The 19,005-nt window shown below is 38.4% G+C and overlaps 1 protein-coding gene across 1 annotated transcript in view; it reads left to right on the forward strand.

Moving 5' to 3' along the window:
• LOC307187808 (uncharacterized protein) overlaps positions 1-19,005 on the forward strand; it is a gene marked incomplete at its 5' end in the record, with an annotated part of 610,289 nt that overhangs the window by 516,445 nt on the left and 74,839 nt on the right. The gene's annotated exons all lie outside the window — the stretch shown is intronic.

A 19,005-nucleotide genomic window follows, 5' to 3' on the forward strand; every position in this document is an offset into this window, starting at 1 on the left:
TGGGTGTAATGCTCCACCTGTGATTTGGGATGGGACTCTCATTTGGGGTAGCCATTTCTTGAATTCAACTTTTTGCCAAGGAAACTTGTCTCAAGGGAAAAGCAGTTTTCTAGGGGGCTTATTAAAGGAATAAGGAGTACATTCTGCAAAGTCAAGTGTAGAAGCTATATGTGTAAGCATGACTTCTAAGTCATCTGTCACATTGTCTAAATCATTCAGATACTTGAGTTGAAAAAGGTGCATTAAGAAAGTAGGATGCTCTCCTACTACGGGTACCCTGGCAGTCGAGCCACAGCTTCATCTGTAGACGTGAGCTCTGTTTACAGTGGTGACTATATATCATTGGGGGGAAGGAGGAAGAAGGCCGTAGTTTAAACCTATGCTGGGGAATTTAACAGAGGCTCTGCAACCTGTATATCAGTTGTCAATTCAGTGTAGCTGTATTGATTAAATAGCCAGTAGCATTGTGCCTCCCCTCTTTGCCTCTGAAAATGCAACGAAAAATACAAAGAAAAGGTTTTTTCCTTCGAGGCTTTTTTGCCTTGTGCTACCATGCTCCTTGGTTTCCCTTCCAAAATCGATAAGCCCAGCTATTCAGTAATGTTTACAGCTTAATTAACCTTGAGTGATAGTTTAAAAGATTGTGAGGTAAACCATGTGCGAATGGGCTCTGGGAGAAGCATTCCTCAGGTAATCCTGGGGCGGTGCTGTATCAGCTAAGACCAGCATATAAATTCTGTAGTTAAAAAAAAGCAAGTTGAGTTGTCTAATGTTAATTTAGAAAACAGTGACTGAATAATTAGCTGAGCACATATGGGCAAGTGACATTGAGATTTACTGAGATAGCCAACTTGCCTGTTGTTTCAACTGTTGTGCAATAAGCCTAAAAGTTAGCAGAGGGCTTCCCTGGTGGTGCGGTGGTTGAGGGTCCGCCTGCCGATGCAGGGGACACAGGTTCGTGCCCCAGTCCGGGAAGATCCCACATGCCGCGGAGCGGCTGGGCCCGTGAGCCATGGCCGCTGAGCCTGCGTGTCCGGAGCCTGTGCTCCGCAACGGGAGAGGCCACAACAGTGAGAGGCCCGCGTACCACAAAAAAAAAAAAAGAAAAAAAATGTTAGTAGAAAACACCTTCCTGCTAGCAGGAAATCTTCATCTTGAGGACCTTACCCAGGCTCAAGGTGTCCTCTGAGGGTAACCAGGATTGAAGTTCTTTATTTCTCAGGAAGAGCTCTTCTGCGTGGCAAGGACTCGGTAGTACAAAGTAAAATGACAGTTCCTTTAGTGCTACAGAATATCCACTATAACTTGTTAAATGAGTGTAATATTAGCCCTTTTATCAGACAACGGGAGACCACCCCAGTTCCTTCCGTTTTGCTTTCTGGGTTTCTTTTGCCTTTGTAGGAATCAGACACCTTGTGTAGAAAACGTGGTTTGTGCCAAGCAGAGGTGACTTTAGGCGACAGCTCCCAGGCAATTTTGAAACCCATGCCGAAGTCCCTCCCCTTGTCACAGATGGCATAGAAGTCACAGGTCTGTTAACTGGACTGTTTCTTCTCCTGCCTGTTGTTCCTGCTTTCTCTATTTCTGTCTTGATAGTCAGGAAAAGATTTGATGTTTCATATTTAAACAAAATAATGTCTGCACAGTAAAATTATTCAAACTGCAAACCAGTATTGAAACCAGTTGGAAACCAGCTAATAGTTTCTTAATCTCAGATTTAGAGATGAATGTAAACTGTATTCTGTTGAAATGTGCAAGTGTTTGATTCATGCTGTTTAAAAAACTCCTGCCCCTAGGTCCTTGTTAATGGGACCAACTTGTAAAGTTTGTAGCCTTAAAGAAATCCCTACTCTAAAATGTTTATTCTGCTACAGCTCAAAAGCATGGAGTGACTGCCTGGAATTTGGAGTTAATCCCAGTGTTCAGGTGAAGGAGAGGTGACAGCTTTCCAAAGAAGGACCCAAACACACTAACACTGTCTTCTACAGAGATTGTTGGGCAGGCCTGGGATCCAGGTCAGTGAACAGGAGGAAGGAAGAGCTCTGAAACAAGGCTCTGAAACCACGGGTATATGTAGGAGAGAACTAACAAGATTCTGTTAATTAAGAGCTAAGCAGAACTTGCTTCACGAGTCCTTTTATCTGACATGATCATTATTTCTGCAGGAAACATGCATGCTCAATGCTCCTTTTTAAACTTTATCTTGCAAATGTTTGTACAAAAATTGTCTTCTTCATCCTTGTGATGCTTATTCATCTGAGCTGTCTCCACAGTCCCCATGCCTCTGCTTTGTTTTTCTTTTGTAGAGGAAGGCTTTTGCTTTGCCGTAAGGTTTCCCTAGGGAATTGACAGGTCTGGTCATTTCGTACAGCGTTTGCGCATGGATCAAACAGTGGCTTACTATGCTAACATATGAAAAGAAAAAATTATCTAAGGCAGGTGAGCTTTAATGAACAAATGTATATTTTCTCTGGGCTTGATTAGGGTGCGTGTGGTTTGGTTTTGTTTTCTAAATTAATACGAAGAAAGTTAAGTCCAGTTCGCACAGATATTAATCAAATAAAAATTGCTACTCATTCTTGAAAAGGTGCAATTGTAAAATTTTAAAAATAAGTGGAGTGGAGGCTAGAACCATGAGAAAACTGTTTACCAGCAGGTGCGTTAATTATTTTGGATCTGGAACTTGGTTTTGTTTTTTAATAGTAATAAGAATGGTGGAGTACTAGGAAAGTTGCGGAAGGTGCTGTTTTACGTTAAAATGAGAATCTGGTGTTTCTGTATTTTATTGTTTTCTGTAAAATTTCTTAAGTGTTTTGGAAAAAAAAGAATGCATTTCAAGTCAGTGGATTCACATTTACCTTTTCTCTGTATATGTATTTATTTAATTTTACCCATTCTTATGGTGTTGTTTTGTGATACTATAAATCAAGGTTTTTTCCATCGTCCACCAGATGTTTAAGGGGAAGTAGAAGCAACAGAAAGGAGAGATGTTTGAAAGAGATCTTGTATGGTTACCCAAGGCAGTGAACCAGGACTTCATAGATTTGTAATGAGCCAAGGCAAGCGAAACCCCTGCTATTTCACAAGCATCCTTCTGGTTCTTTCATCAGAGGTTCAAGTCTTTTCGAAGCAGTGAAGTTCAACATCTGGAAATAAAGATAAGAAATTGATTCACTCACCTTCACAGGTTCAAAAGTCTCTGACTCCTACACATGCATTCAACCAAGACATTTAATCTATAGGTATTTAAGAATGGGGTCAGATCTCATGGTCCCTCATGTCTATGAAATATCCAAGTTCTAAACAGGCTGCCTCTTGTCCATTGATGCCTCCCCACCATAGTAGGTACAAAATACATGTTAGTTGAATCAACTTGGAATTTTGAGGGAGTGAGGAAGTCCAGATTTGAAAGGAAAATTATCAGCATTTGTTGTTTGTAGATTTTCTGATGATGGCCATTCTAACTGGTGTGAGGCGATACCTCATTGTAGTTTCGATTTGCATTTCTCTAATAATTAGTGATGTTGAGCAGCTTTTCATGTGCTTCTTGGCCATCTGTATGTCCTCTTTGGAGAAATGTCTGTTTAGGTCTTCTGCCCATTTTTTAATTGGGTTGTTTGTTTTTTTAAATATTGAGCTGCATGAGCTGTTTATATATTTTGGAGATTAATCCTTTGTCCGTTGATTCGTTTGCAAATATTTTCTCCCATTCTGAGGATTGTGTTTTATTTTCTTTATGGTTTCCTTTGCTGTGCAAAAGCTTTTAAGTTTTATTAGGTCCCATTTGTTTATTTTTGTTTTTATTTCCATTACTCTAGGAGGTGGATCAAAAAAGATCTTGCTGTAATTTATGTCAAAGAGTGTTCTTGGGCTTCCCTGGTGGCGCAGTGGTTGAGAGTCCGCCTGCCGATGCAGGGGACACAGGTTCGTGCCCCGGTCCGGAAAGATCCCACATGCCGTGGAGCGGCTGGGCCTGTGAGCCATGGCCACTGAGCCTGCACGTCCGGAGCCTGTGCTCTACAACGGGAGAGGCCACAACAGTGAGAGGCCCGCGTACCGCAAAAAAAAAAAAAAGTGTTCTTCCTATGTTGTCCTCTAAGATTTTAACAGTGTCTGGCCTTACATTTAGGTCTCTAATCCATTTTCAGTTTATTTTTGTGTATGGTGTTAGGGAGTGTTCTGATTTCATTCTTTTACATGTAGCTGTCCAGTTTTCCCAGCACCACTTATTGAAGAGACTTTCTTTTCTCCATTGTGTATCCTTGCCTCCTTTGTAATAGATTAGTTGACCATAGATGCATGGGCTTTCTGTCTCTGGGCTTTCTATCTTGTTTCATTGATCTATATTTCTGTTTTTGTGCCAGTACCATATTGTCTTGATTACTGTAGCTTTGTAGTATAGTCTGAAATCAGGGCATCTGATTCCTCCAGCTCTGTTTTTTTCCCCTCAAGACTGCTATGGCTATTTGGGGTCTTTTGTGTCTCCATCCAAATTTTAAGATATTTTGTTCTAGTTCTGTAAAAAATGCCATTGGTAGTTTGATAGGGATTGCATTGAATCTGTAGATTGCTTTGGGTAGTATAGTCATTTTCACAGTGATGATTCTTCCAATCCAAGAACATGGTATATCTCTCCTTCTGTTTCTATCATCTTTAATTTCTTTCATCAGTGTCTTATAGTTTTCTGCATACAGGTTTTTTGTCTTCCTAGGTATTTTCTTCTTTTTGTTGCAGTGGTAAATGGGAGTGTTTCCTTAATTCCTCTTTCAGATTTTTCATCATTAGTTTATAGGAATCCAAGAGATTTCTGTGCATTAATTTTGTATCCTACAACTTTACCAAATTCATTGATTAGCTCTAGTAGTTTTCTGGTGGCATCTTTAGGATGCTCTGTGTATAGATTCATGTCATCTGCAAACAGTGACACTTTTACTTCTTCTTTTCCAATTTGTATTCCTTTTATTTCTTTTTCTTCTCTGATTGCCATGGCTAGGACTTCCAAAACTATGTTCAGTAATAGTGGCGAGCATGGACATCCTTGTCTTGTTCCGAATCTTAGAGGAAATGCTTTCAGTTTTTCACCATTGAGAATGATGTTTGCTGTGGGTTTGTCATATATGACCTTTATTATGTTGAGGTAGATTCCCTCTATGCCCACTTTCTGGAGAGTTTTTATCATAAATGGGTGTTGAATTTTGTCAAAAGCTTTTTCTGCATCTATTGAGATGATCATATGGTTTTTCTTCTTCAATTTGTTAATATGGTGTATCACATTGATTGATTTGCGTATATTGAAGAATCCTTGCATCCCTGGGATAAATTCACTTGATCATGGTGTATTATCCTTTTAATGTGTTGTTGGATTCTGTTTGCTAATATTTTGTTGAGAATTTTTGCATCTATATTCATCAGTGATATTGGTCTGTAATTTTCTTTTTTTGTAGTATCTTTGTCTGGTTTTGGAATCAGGGTGACCGTGGCCTCATAGAATGAGTTTGGAAGTGTTCCTCCCTCTGCTATATTTTGGAGGAGTTTGAGAAGGATAGGTGTTAGCTCTTCTCTAAATGTTTGATAGAATTCACTTGTGAAACCATCTGGTCCTGGACTTTTCTTTGTTGGAAGGTTTTTAATCACAGTTTCAATTTCATTACTTGTGATTGGTCTGTTTATATTTTCTATTTCTTCCTGGTTCAGTCTTGGAAGGTTATACCTATCTAAGAATTTGTCCATTTCTTCCAGGTTGTCCATTTTATTGGCATAGAGTTGCTTGCAGTAGTCTCTTAGGATGCTTTGTATTTCTGCGGTGTCTGTTGTAACTTCTTTTTCATTTCTAATTTTATTGATTTGAGTCCTTTCCCTCTTTTTATTGATGAGTCTGGCTGATGCTTTATCATTTTGTTTATCTTCTCAAAGAACCAGCTTTTAGTTTTATTGATCTTTGCTATTGTTTTCTTTGTTTCTATTTCATTGATTTCTGCTCTGATCTTTATGATTTCTTTCATTCTACTAACTTTGGGTTTTGTTTGTTTTTCTTTATGTAGCTCCTTAAGGTGTAAGGTTAGATCGTTTATTTGACATTTTTCTTGTTTCTTGAGGTAGGACTGTATTGCTATAAACTTCCCTCTTAGAACTGCTTCTGCTGCATCCCATAGGTTTTGGATCGTTGTGTTTTCATTGTCATTTGTCTCTAGGTATTTTTTGATTTCCTCTTTGATTTCTTCAGTGTTCTCTTGGTTATTTAGTAACATTATTTAGCCTCCATGTGTTTGTGTTTTTTATTTTTTTCCCTGTAATTCAGTTCTAATCTCATAATATTGTGGTCAGAGAAGATGCTTGATATGATTTCAATTTTCTTAAATTTACTGAGGCTTGATTTGGGACCCAAGGTATGGTCTATACTGGAGAATGTTCCATGCGCACTTGAGAAGAAAGTGTAATCTGTGGGTTTTGGATGGAATGTCCTATACATATCAATTAAATCTATCTGGTCTATTGTGTCATTTAGAGCTTGTTTTTCCTTATTAGTTTTCTGTTTGGATGATCTGTCTATTGGTGGAAGTGAGGTGTTAAAGTCCCCCACTATTATTGTGTTACTGTCGATTTCCTCCTTTAGAGCTGTTAGCAGTTGCCTTATGTATTGAGGTGCTCCTATGTTGGGTGCATATATAATTGTTATATCTTCTTCTTGGATTGATCCCTTGATCATTATGTAGTGTTCTTCCTTGTCTCTTGTAACATTCTTTATTTTCCTTCTTCTTCTTCTCCAGCCTTTTTTTGATTTCTATTTGCGTGGAATATCTTTTTCCATCCCCTCACTTTCAGTCTGTATGTGTCCCTAGGTTTGAAATCGGTCTCTTGTAGACAGCATATATATGGGTCTTGTTCTTGTGTCCATTCAGCGATCCTGTGTCTTTTGGTTGGAGCATTTAATCCATTCACGTTTAAGGTAATTACTGGTATGTGTGTTCCTATTACCATTTTATTAGTTGTCTTGGTTTTTTTTTTTTTTTTTTTTTTTTTGGTAAGTCCTTTTCTTCTCTTGTGTATCCCACTTAGAGAAGTTCCTTTAGCATTTTTCTTTTTCTTTTTTTGCGGCACGCAGTCCTCTCACTGCTGTGGCCCCTCCCACCATGGAATACAGGCCCCGGACGCGCAGGCCCAGCGGCCATGGCCCACACACCCAGCCGCTCCGTGGCACACAGGATCCTCCCGGACTGGGGCACGAACCCACGTCCCCTGCATTGGCGGGCGGACCCCCAAGCACTGCACCACCAGGGAAGCCCCTAGCATTTTTTGTAGAGCTGGTTTGGTGGTGCTGAATTCTCTTAGCTTTTGCTTGTCTGTAAAGCTTTGGATTTCTCCGTCGAATCTGAATGAGATCCTTGCTGGGTAGAGTAATCTTGGTTGTAGATTCTTCGCTTTCATCACTTTAAATATGTCATGCCACTCACTTCTGGCTGTAGCATTTCTGCTGAGAAATCAGCTGTTAACCTTATGGGAGTTCCCTTGTATGTTACATGTTGTTTTACCCTTGTTGCTTTCAATAATTTTTCCTTGTCTTTAATTTTGCCAATTTGATTACTGTGCGTCTCGGTGTGTTTCTCCTTGTGTTTATCCTGCCTGGGACTCTCTGCACTTCCTGTACTTGGGTGGTTATTTCCTTTCCCATGTTAGGGAAGTTTTCAACTATAATCTCTTCGAATATTTTCTCGGGTCGTTTCTCTCTCTCTTCTCCTACTGGGACCCATATAATGTGAATGTTGTTGCATTTAACATTGTCCCAGAGGTCTCTTAGGCTGTCTTCATTTCTTTTCATTCTTTTTTCTTTATTCTGTTCCACAGCAGTGAACTCCGCCATTCTGTCTTCCAGGTCACTTATCCGTTCTTCTGCCTCAGTTATTCTGCTGTTGATTGCTTCTAGTGTATTTTTCATTTCAGTTATTGTATTGTTCATCTCTGTTTATTTGTTCTTTAATTCTTCTAGGTATTTGTTAGACATTTCTTGCATCTTCTCGATCTTTGCCTCCATTCTTTTTCTGAGGTCCTGGATCATCTTCACTCTCATTTTTCTGAATTCTTTTTCTGGAAGGTTGCCGATCTACAATTCATTTAGTTGTTTTTCTGGGGTTTTATCTTTTTCCTTCATCTCGTACATAGCCCTCTACCTTTTCATCTGGTCTGTCTTTCTGTGAATGTGGTTTTTGTTCCACAGGCTACAGGATTGTAGTTCTTCTTGCTTCTGCTGTCTGCTCTCTGGTGGAAGAGGCTATCTAAGAGGCTTGTGCAAGTTTTCTGATGGGAGGGACTGGTGGTGGGTAGAGCTGGGTGTTGTTCTGGTGGGCAGAGCTAAGTAAAACTTTGTTTGTCTGCTGATGGGTGGGGCTGGGTTCCTTCCCTGTTGGTTGTTTGGCCTGAGGTGACCCAACAGTGGAGCCTTCCCGGATCTTTGGTGGGGCTAATGGCGAACTCTGGTAGGGTTCACACCAAGGAGTACTTCCCAGAACTTCTGCTGCAAGTGTCCTTGTCCCCACGGTGAGCCACAACCACCCCCCGCCTCTGCAGGAGACCCTCCAACACTAGCAGGTAGGCCTGTCTCCTATGAGGTCACTGCTTCTTCCCCTGGGTCCCGATGCGCACACTACTTCGTATGTGCCCTCCAAGCGTGGAATCTCTGTTTCCCCCAGTCCTGTCAAAGTCCTGCAATCAAATCCCACTAGCCTTCAAAGTCTGATTCTCTAGGAATTCCTCCTCCCGTTGCTGGACCCCCAGGTTGGGAAGCCTGACGTGGGGCTCAGAACCTTCACTCCAGTGGGTGGACTTCTGTGGTATAAGTGTTCTCCAGTTTGTGAATCACCCACCCAGCAGTTATGGGATTTGATTTTATTGTGATTTCGCCCCTCCTACCATCTCATTGTGGCTTCTCCTTTGTGGGGTATCTTTTTTGATGAGTTCCAGTGTCTTCCTGTCGATGATTGTTCAGCAGTTAGTTGTGATTCCAAGTGCTCTCGCAAGAGGGAGTGCATGCATGTCCTTCTACTCTGCCATCTTGAACCAATCTCAGCAGCATGAAGGCTTCTGTTTTTGTGGCACATGGGCTCCGTAGTTGCGGTTCACAGGCACTAGAGCGCAGGCTCAGTAGTTGTGGCGCACAGGCTTAGTTGCTCCACAGCATGTGGGATCTTCCTGGACCAGAGCTGAATCCGTGTCCCCTGCACTGGCAGGTGGATTCTTAACCACTTTGCCCCCAGGGAAGCCCTCAAAATGTTTTATCTTTATTCTCTACAGTTCTTAGCATAACATGTCACTTGATACTTAATTGAAATGAAAATTATGATTTAAAATATCTTCATGTAAATCCATTAAAACAGTATCAATACTTATCACTACATGAAATTCACATTACTAAATCATGAATATGGCATTTGAGATGAGAACAGTTCCTTCTTCCACTCCATTCCTTTGTAGTTGCAATTATCTTTTGAGAGGAAATGTACCATCCCCTTGACAATGCTGAGATTATAACTTCAGAAATTTCCAAAGGAATGAAAATGGATCTTTTTCCTCTGGAGCAGGCCACTTCTTCTGCCTCTCAGGTCAACCCAATGCCCTAGGAGTCTTAAGACATTTTTAAAGAAAGAAATGGCTTTGCGAATATAAAGGAAGTCTGAACTGAAAAAAACCTAATGAAGAGGTTAAATTTAATAAGACAGCTATTTCTTGCTAAATGATTTATGTGCTGATTGGGCTGATGCCCCTTCACAAGTAGAGTGTGGGATGTGTCCAGGCTCCTTTGTGAAGAATGAACTCCACCACATTTTCCTTGAGAGGCAAGAGAGGAACTTAGGTTGAGCATTTGGTGTGAAGGATTTCGGAAGTGGCTCAATTTAGCTAACTTAAGATTGAAATAGTGAGAAAACCAGTAAGATCCCAAAGGGAAAATTCTTTCTTCTGTAAAAACTCATCTTTTGCCCCCAAAATGCTTGCTTTGTAGTACAGAAGGAACTCTTGGAGCTGTGATTTTAAATCAGTTGCTATCATTCTTGCCCAGAGGGCAAGAATAAACCTGAAACTCATCAGCCATGTAGTAAAATTACATCTGTTAATAAAATGCATTTTTTCTTCGTAGAAAGTACTACTATATGTTCTGTAAGTGATCTCTAGATTTCATAATAATTATTCTGCATTTATGGTTAAAACAATTAAAAACACTTATCAAGTACCTAGGATGTATACAGAATGATACTAGGTATTATGAAAATATCATACGTGGACGACCCTACAGACTCTTGTCTTGAAATATAAAATAAATGCTGAAAATATTCATAAAAGTAAAGATTGGGGAAACTAATATCTTCTTTCTACTTTTGGTTGCCTTTTTCTATTACTAGTGATAGGAAGGGCATAAAGGAACAACTTTGGTTTAATAAGCTTATCAATAAAAAAGTAAGTAAACATTTTGGAATGTACATAACAGCTGCATGTTTTAAACAAAGTAGACAGCATCTGTTGAGACAAGAGAGAAGCCAAATTATGATCTGTTCTTCCTTCTCAATAGTCTATGTCCAACAGAGGCATTTTGAGAACTCTAGTAAACTATTCAGGTATGAAAATAGAAGCTAGTGTATTTGTGTTAATGGAAAAAAAAAAAGAAAAGAAAGAAAGGCTTTTGATCACTGGATTCGTCTCTAGCCCCTAAAGAAAGGTACTAAACAGTGTTAAGAGTAACAAAGGAAAATATGAGCTGCAAGCACATCCTTGAAGACAAAGTCCTGATGAGTTTTCATACAAGACCAAAGGTTTGGGATAGAACGCAGCCAAGAGTCATTTACATGGAAGTGGAAGAGATGCTTTTGAAATGAAATCACTCTAGCTTAAAAGTTATAGAATATAAAAGACTCAATTTTTAAGTGTTATGAGAAGAGATACTTTGCATTTATACGTACAATTACCTCAGTTTTCAACAGCAAGGGAAAAGTTTCCTTTTTTAGGTGTAAGAGCTCCAAATAGCCTTGTAGTCTACATTAAATGTCCAGTGCCCCTTTCCTTCACAAAACTCCTCTGGTTCATTTAAGTCACTGAATTCCAAATCTTCATTGGGGTACCAGAATTAGTCCCCATTATTATATTCATAAATTAATCCTAAATAGATTATAATACTTCAAAGTTGGCTTCTCATTTTCCCTTTTAATTCTACAGTATAGTTGATACTTTTCACTAGAGTTATTAATAATATTAAAATATTGGGTAGCAGTTGCCTGCACAGCTGAGGACGAAGTGCATACCCAGGCATGCGCATGCAGATGCATAGTGAAACCCAAAGACATGATTGGGTTAGTCTCAGAAATAATCCTACCCTGTTATTGTTTTATAAAGGCCTAAATTAGGTTGGCATAAATACAAAAAAAGCATTCATTTTTATTTATGCATCTTGAATATGCTTTTATAAATATGTCAAATGAACATATTTTGAGAGTTTAATGTATTTTATAATTCTATTCCTAGATAAACATACTCTTGAGAAAAAAAAAAGAGAAATAATTATTCCTTGATTCATTCCAAATTAGCTGAAGGGATCAAAACATAACAAAGCAAATAATGAATGCAAATAAGGAAAGACTCCCCGTATTGCTTTCCTTCAGCCCCAGATTTATTAGAACATGAATATATGAAAATAAGTAATGGCTTTCTACACAGATCTTTTTTTTTTTTTTTTTTTGCGGTACGTGGGCCTCTCACTGTTGTGGCCTCTCCCGTTGCGGAGCACAGGCTCCGGACGCGCAGGCTCAGTGGCCATGGCTCACGGGCCCAGCCGCTCTGTGGCATGTGGGATCTTCCCAGACCGGGGCACGAACCCGTGTCCCCTGCATCGGCAGGCGGACTCTCAACCACTGCGCCACCAGGGAAGCCCTCTACACATATCTTGATCCATGCTGGTGGACTGAATGCTTGGGTGTCCCCAAGGGAAGCCTTGGTAGTCTGAGCTTTACAAAGACCAGAAAAAGCAAGTAGGGATATTATAGTCGTTTGGGCTGTCTCTTTAGATACCTGCTAACTTGCCAGGTTAAGGAGAAAAATGAACAATTCACTTAAAGGTGGCCTTAATTAGGTAAATTTCATTTAAAGTATCTTTTCAAAAGATACTTTTTTGTATGAGAGAAGTTTATTAATCTTTATGGCTCTAACGAGGAAGGTCTTTGTTAAATATATGAAGAAACTTGTAGACACTGTAGTAATATATTCACTCCATGTCTTCCAGAAACCAAAATCTTTATTCTGAATAGTAGGATTGGGTTTCTTTGCATCTGGTTGGAGGTGTTTTGTTTTGTTTTGTTTTGTTTTGTTTTCCTTAAATGAAATCGTCATCATGGTCTGAAAACTGGTGGGCAAAGGACCTCCCCACTCAGGATTTACGACGTTACCCTCTGATGAAAACCTACTAACTTGCGTGGCATGTCCACTCTAGGTTAGAGGATATGGAATGATGGTGCGATTACAAATTCCACTCATAGGAAAGGCAATTATTTTGATGACAGGAACACGTTTATTCTCAAAGGTATCAGAACATAAATTAAAATGTTAGATACTCAAGCTGACACCTGGAAAAATAAAGGTTTTTCCCAGTGTGTATGGTAGATATTTGCCTCTGATAAATTCATAAAATGCATCTTTTTCTTAGTGTTGTCACCAGCAACTCTCCCAGACACCTGAAATTTCCCTGCTTTTAAAATGCACTTAAGGTTACGTGAGGTATATGAGAGACATTTGGAAATTGCAACGTTTGGAAGTAGTTGATAGTGATTGTGTGGAGATTCTAACAATAGCCAAGGTGCCCTTGGATCCTATTTGCTTTTACTAATGCCTTGATCATAAATTAGAGTCTTGTTACATTTGCTATTCCATTTAGGAAATTGTTGCTTAACAGGACCCTAGTCAGCTTAGAAAGGTAATATACTTCCAGAATTGCCTAATTTTCTCACCTTCAAAGGATTAGCTAATATAAGAACTTTTTCTGTTGACTCTATCTTTAAAGAGCTAGGTGGCAGTAGAGAAAAAAATTGTATTTGGAATTGCACTGAGTTAGTTGGATTCTCCTGAGGGTGTGCCCGTTGGATAGGCAGTCTAGCAGCTCTGGGGATCCCAGGCCAGCCCCAGTAGAGGCAAAAAAAAAGCCTCTGAGCTCCAAGACCTTGTAAATTGTCACTTTAGGCTGCACAAATCCTGGAGAGTACAGATGTGATATACTTCAAGAAATAAGTCTAGATCGAGACCCCAGCCCCTGCAGGTACCTTCCGCTCTCCTCCAAGACTAAGTAAGAAAGAATAGAATCGGTTGCTGAATTTCCTAAATCTCAGTGCCTTCTTTTTTCTCTGTTTTGAATTTATTTTCATCTTTTAAAACGTTATATGCAGTAAGATTCACTCTCTGGCATATATTTTTATGAGTTTTGACAAACGCAGAGTCATATAACAACCACCACGATTAAGATACAGAATAGTTCCATCATTCTACCCCCATTATGCCACCCCTTTGTAGTTGAACTCGTTCCCCGTCCTTAATAGAGAACAGAATTATTCTCTGTAGTTTTGTCATTTCCAGAATATTGCATGAGTGGAATCATACAGTATACAGCCTTTGAGTCCGTCTTCTTTTGCTTACCATAATGCATTTGAGGTTCATTCAAATGCAGTATATATGATGGATAGACAGATGTTCTTGCATGTATCCATAGCTTATTCCTTTGTATTGCGGAGTAGTATTCCACTATATGGATGTACCACAGTTCATCTATTCCTCAGCTGAGGGACATTGGGTTGTTGCCAGATTTGGGCAAATATGAGCAGTACATTCAGGGTTTTGTGTGAACATGGATTTTCATTTCATCTGAAATACCTAGGAGTAGAATTTTGGGGGTCATATGACAAGTATATGTTTACCTTTGTGGGAAACTGCTGAACTGTTTTGCAGAATGGCTGTACGATTTGGCTTTTACACCAGCAGTTCATGAAAGTTCCACTTGATCTACATCCTCCTTTGCACATGGTATTGTCAGCCTTTTTTTTTTTTTTTACTTGTTTGTTTAGTTTAGTTTTTATTTTAGCCATTCTAATAGGGATACAATGATATCTCATGGTGGGTTTAATTTGCATTTCCCTAAAGACTAATGAGATTATGTATTTTTTCATGTACTTATTTTCCATTTGTATATCCTCTTTAGCCAAATGTCCATTCAAATCTTTTGTTCATTTTTAATTGAGTTGTTTATTGTTGAGTTTTGAGAGTTCTTTAGATATTCCGGATATCAGTTGTTTGTTAGGTTTGTGGTTTGGAGATGTTTTCTCCCCATGTATGGCTGGTCTTTTCATCCTCTTAGTGTCTTTCTCAGAGCAAAAATTTTATCTTGATAAAATCCAATTTATCAGCTTTTGTCTTTCATTGATCATGCTATTAGTACTAAATCTAAGAAATCTTTACCTAATCCAAGGTCACAAAGATTTTCTATTACGTTTTAAACTAAAAAGTGTATCATTTTTTATATCAGTGCCCCTTTTAATTAGGCCATTAAGTACTCTGTGAATTCTGAGTATTGTAAATGGACATAGAAATTTTAAGATGTCAGAGAAATTTTTAAATGCCCAATTAGATTTTTAGCTCCTTGAGTCAAAGGCTACATCTCCCAGTGACATCACTGTGCCTCACCCTAACCCCATCCTTGTCAGCAGCTAGGTGTCCAATAAACACTTATTAAGAACTGATATATCCTCTTGGAGAAGCAAACCTATTATCTCAGCATTGTGTAGTACAGGAAGGATAGGCTTTCAATCAGTTCTAAGTTCAAATTACAGCCCCATGCCTTTCTGGCTCCATGATCTTGGGAAAGAATTTACTTTAGTTCTCTGTGATGAGTTTTCTGACTTAAAAATATGGACTGATGGGCGTCCCTGGTGGCACAGTGGTTGAGAGCCCGCCTGCCAATGCAGGGGACACGGGTTCGTGCCCCAGTCCGGCAAGATCCCACATGCCGCGGAGCAGCTGGGCCCGTGAGCCATGGCCGCTGAGCCTGCGCGTCCGGAGCCTGTGCTCCGCAACGGGAGAGGCCACAACAGTGAGAGGCCCGCATACCGCAAAAAAAAAAAAAAAAAAAAAATATGGACTGGTAATGCATTCCAAGGTCTTTGTGAGAATTAAGTGTGGTAACATATGAAAGTGTCTTCGTAGTACGTGGCATGTACTGGAAACTCCATAAAAAGTTATTTTCTCCCTTTTTTCTTTTTCCATCCAGTCCTAAATATGTCTCTGTTTACAGTCAAATAGCTCTGGTTCTGAATAACTGAAATCTCCAACATGCTATGAATCAATATATTCCACATCTGCAGTTTGAATATATTCTTTCATGTACGCATGATTTTTTAGCAAAGATGACTAAGATGGTTCCACGTGGCCATTTTCAACAGGTTTTCTTAGAATAACTCTTTTACTGTACACAAGTAGAGGGAATGAAAAGGGGCCACGTTAAAATGGGGAGTAGTCAGAAGGAAAACCCAGGAGTGTAGCATTCATGGGAGAGTCCCCGTCTCACTCATGTTTGGAATTTGGCTGGGCAGTTTTAATCAGCACCTGGCAATCCATAAGTTAACTAATAATTAAATACAAATGGGAGAAAAATGGTTCTGCTTAGGATTTGCTTATCAGATCATTACCAATAACTTAGTGCATGTAAGTTATGCTACCTTTTATTAATATCTCAAGTCTTTATTAAACTAAAAGGATTTTTCTATGTAAAATCGCTCATTAGTGGATGACTGAGGGGATCAAAAAGGCTAGCATAGTTTCTAGTCCCAGATATTAGGTTGGTAAACTGGATAATCAGAATCATTTTGCTTGATTGGCAGGCTACAAAGTAAGCCCCCAGATTAGTTAGTTTAAAAGCACAGACCAACACAATATCTTTAGGTGCTCTTGAAATTGGTTACTTTGAGAGTTGACCTGAAAAGAAAATCATGATGACATTTTGTCTAATAATAGTGCTATGCCTTAAGCATTTGCTCAGTGCCAGGAAGTGTCACTGAAGCTTTTTGTACATTATCTCATTTAATTATTATAACAACCCTGTGAAATGGCTATTATTTTATGAACAAGGAAATTGCAGGCTGAGGTTAAATATCTGCCCTAGGTCACACTAATAAATGACTAACTCAGCATTTGAACTCAAGTCTGTGTAACTGGAAAGCCTCTTTTTAACTGCTATCCATTATCACCTTATCCTGCATGGCTTACAACTTGTGGAAGTATGGATAGAAATGCTCTCTAAGACATAGAATCTCAATTTTGAAGACCCAGTGAATCAGGAATGTACCTAACTTTTAGATACGCAGCACAAGGCCTTTTGATTAGGCGCATATGTATTTCCATTTGCAATTACAAGATTAAAGGTCACTCTAGTTTTATGTTTCCTTATTAATATCCTAAACATTTTAGCACTTACAAATGCATATCATACCAAGTATGTTACTCTTCTCAAACTCATCTAAACATATTCAGTGTTACTGATTAAATTTTATCAATATCTGTCAAGAGGTAATTATCATTTAATAGAGCTGTCCAAATGTTTCCTAATTTCCTAAATGCAGAATTTCCCCAGCCAAAAGAAAACATTGCCTTAACCCCTTAGGCAGAGACAATATGGAGCCTCTACTATCATTTTTAGCAAAAATTCCTCTGAGTTTCTTAGTGAAAGAACAATATCCTATTCACTGTGGTATAGTGCATTGATTTAAGGAGAGAATCAATTAATGGTTGTTGGGTTGAGGTATGAATGAATGAATGAATGAGTGAATGAATGTGGCAGTTGGCAAATTTTAACTCAGTAAATATTTTTAGGATGAACAAATCAATTAATGAATTCATCTATTTACAAATTTTAGCTCATAGAGCAATAACTTTACCCACTTAGAATGAATTTTAGAACAAGATCATTTAGAAGCAACTTTTGATACTGTATATATTATGTTTGAAGGTATAAACACAAATATATAATATTTGCATATATGTATTTATGGTACATATATATATTTTTAAGGAAAACATTAGTATCAAACTTACCTTGCCCTAATTTACTATGCATTTTCATGATATTAAATTTATATCTCATGGATATGTCTCCATGACTGGCACTTTAAAATGGTTTACTATAAACTAGATCAGCTCTGCAAAGAACTGCATAAAAGATGCATGAAATAATAGAAGTCACAAGCAGCAGACATATGTTAGGTTTGGGGCCTTATATAGGCCAAATGATAAGTGAAAAATAGGAGGAAGAAATTAACTGCAGAAAAGCAAGACATTGCCTATATGGTAGCAGTCGGACTCTCCAATTCTACATGAACTTCCCTAAGTGAAAGTTACAAAATTCAGTGAGCACAAAATTCCAGACTCCTTTGGCAGATTTCTCGCTCCACATAGGCTGCTAAACTACTGTACTTCAGGATTTCTGGAAAGAATTTCAAAGGCAGTGGGAACCACATCCAATCATATATATTTTTTTGATTTTTCATCACTCTTTTGCATACTTATTAGCTGATTCCAAAGTAAAACAACTAGGGGGAAACCATAACCAAGTCCAAGTGGTCGTTTATTCTTGCCAATCTACTAATCTGGAGATTTATGCTTCTGACCTAAAAAGGTCCAAACCCACGCCTGGAAGTATGGCTCATCAGCTTATTGAAAGGTTAAACTGATAGCTAGCTATTCTGAATACTCAATTTAAAGATCCGTGCTTCAGATTGAAATTGAAATGGTGTCCCATTTTTTCAACTATTGAAAGGCTATTGTTTATGCCTCGACTTACAGGACATTTTTTCATAACTTTGTGTTCATTTGTTTATTTGTTGAACCATCATGTGGCTGTTAAGCAGGTGATAATAAAATCACTGAAAAAGTAATTTCTCATTCGTTCAAGAATCCCATGTTACAGTCAACCAACTATGTGACCTAGTATGTTCAAATTTTCTAACAATCATTTGAATATTCACTGTTAACATTACAATAAACATGGATTAAAGAGCCAAAGTCCCCTACCTTTCTTATACCTTGATCCCAGCAAGCATCTATCAAAATGAGAATATTACTGAAAAGATTGAAGAATGGTTTTCCTTGCCATTGTCATTCCCAGAGTTTTATTTTTCTATATGAAAACGGAGAAACCATTATCCTTTCGATATTTGCTTCGGTAGCTCCCCTGTGTTTATTCTTAAAACTTGAACTGAAGCTAATGAACTGGGTTTGCTTAATTACATTAATAAACTTATTAAAAATCAAACTCACTAACAATCAAAAGAATGCAAATTAAAGTAGCAATAGGATATTATCATTTGCCTCTCAGAGCAGAAGCACTAATTTTTTTTTATTTTTCTTTTCTGTGCGACATCTATAGATACGACATTTTTTCAACTCTTAATATTATTTATTTGTGCTTACCTTATATTTTTTTCTTATTGACATTGACAGAGATATGTCAATTTTACCTGTATTTTCTTTTTTTTTTCTTTATTGGAGTATAATTGCTTTACAATGGTATGTTAGTTTCAGCTTCACAACAAAATGAATCAGTTATATATATACATATGTTCCCATATCTCTTTCCGCTTGCATCTCCCTCCCTCCCACCCTCCCTATCCCACCCCTCCCGGCGGTCACAAAGCACCGAGCTGATCTCCCTGCGAAGCACTAATTTTTAAATGATACTGTTTAATGCTGATGAGGTTACTTTAGGTAATCCTTCCCATGTGCAATTTGTAGTAGGAAATTTAACCTTCCTGGAAAACCTAATGTTTCTGCCTTTTTAACCAATAATGTGAGTTCTAGAACTCTATAAGAAGGAAGATAAATATAAATGCAGATAAAGATTTGGGAATAAGGAAATTCTTTATGCTGTTATTTGAGACAAAAATTTTAAGCCAGTTAAATGTTCACAGTATGAAATTAGTTAAATTATACTATATACAAATG

Source organism: Stenella coeruleoalba (genome assembly GCF_951394435.1).
Source record: "Stenella coeruleoalba genome assembly, chromosome: 6".
NCBI lineage: Eukaryota > Metazoa > Chordata > Mammalia > Artiodactyla > Delphinidae > Stenella > Stenella coeruleoalba.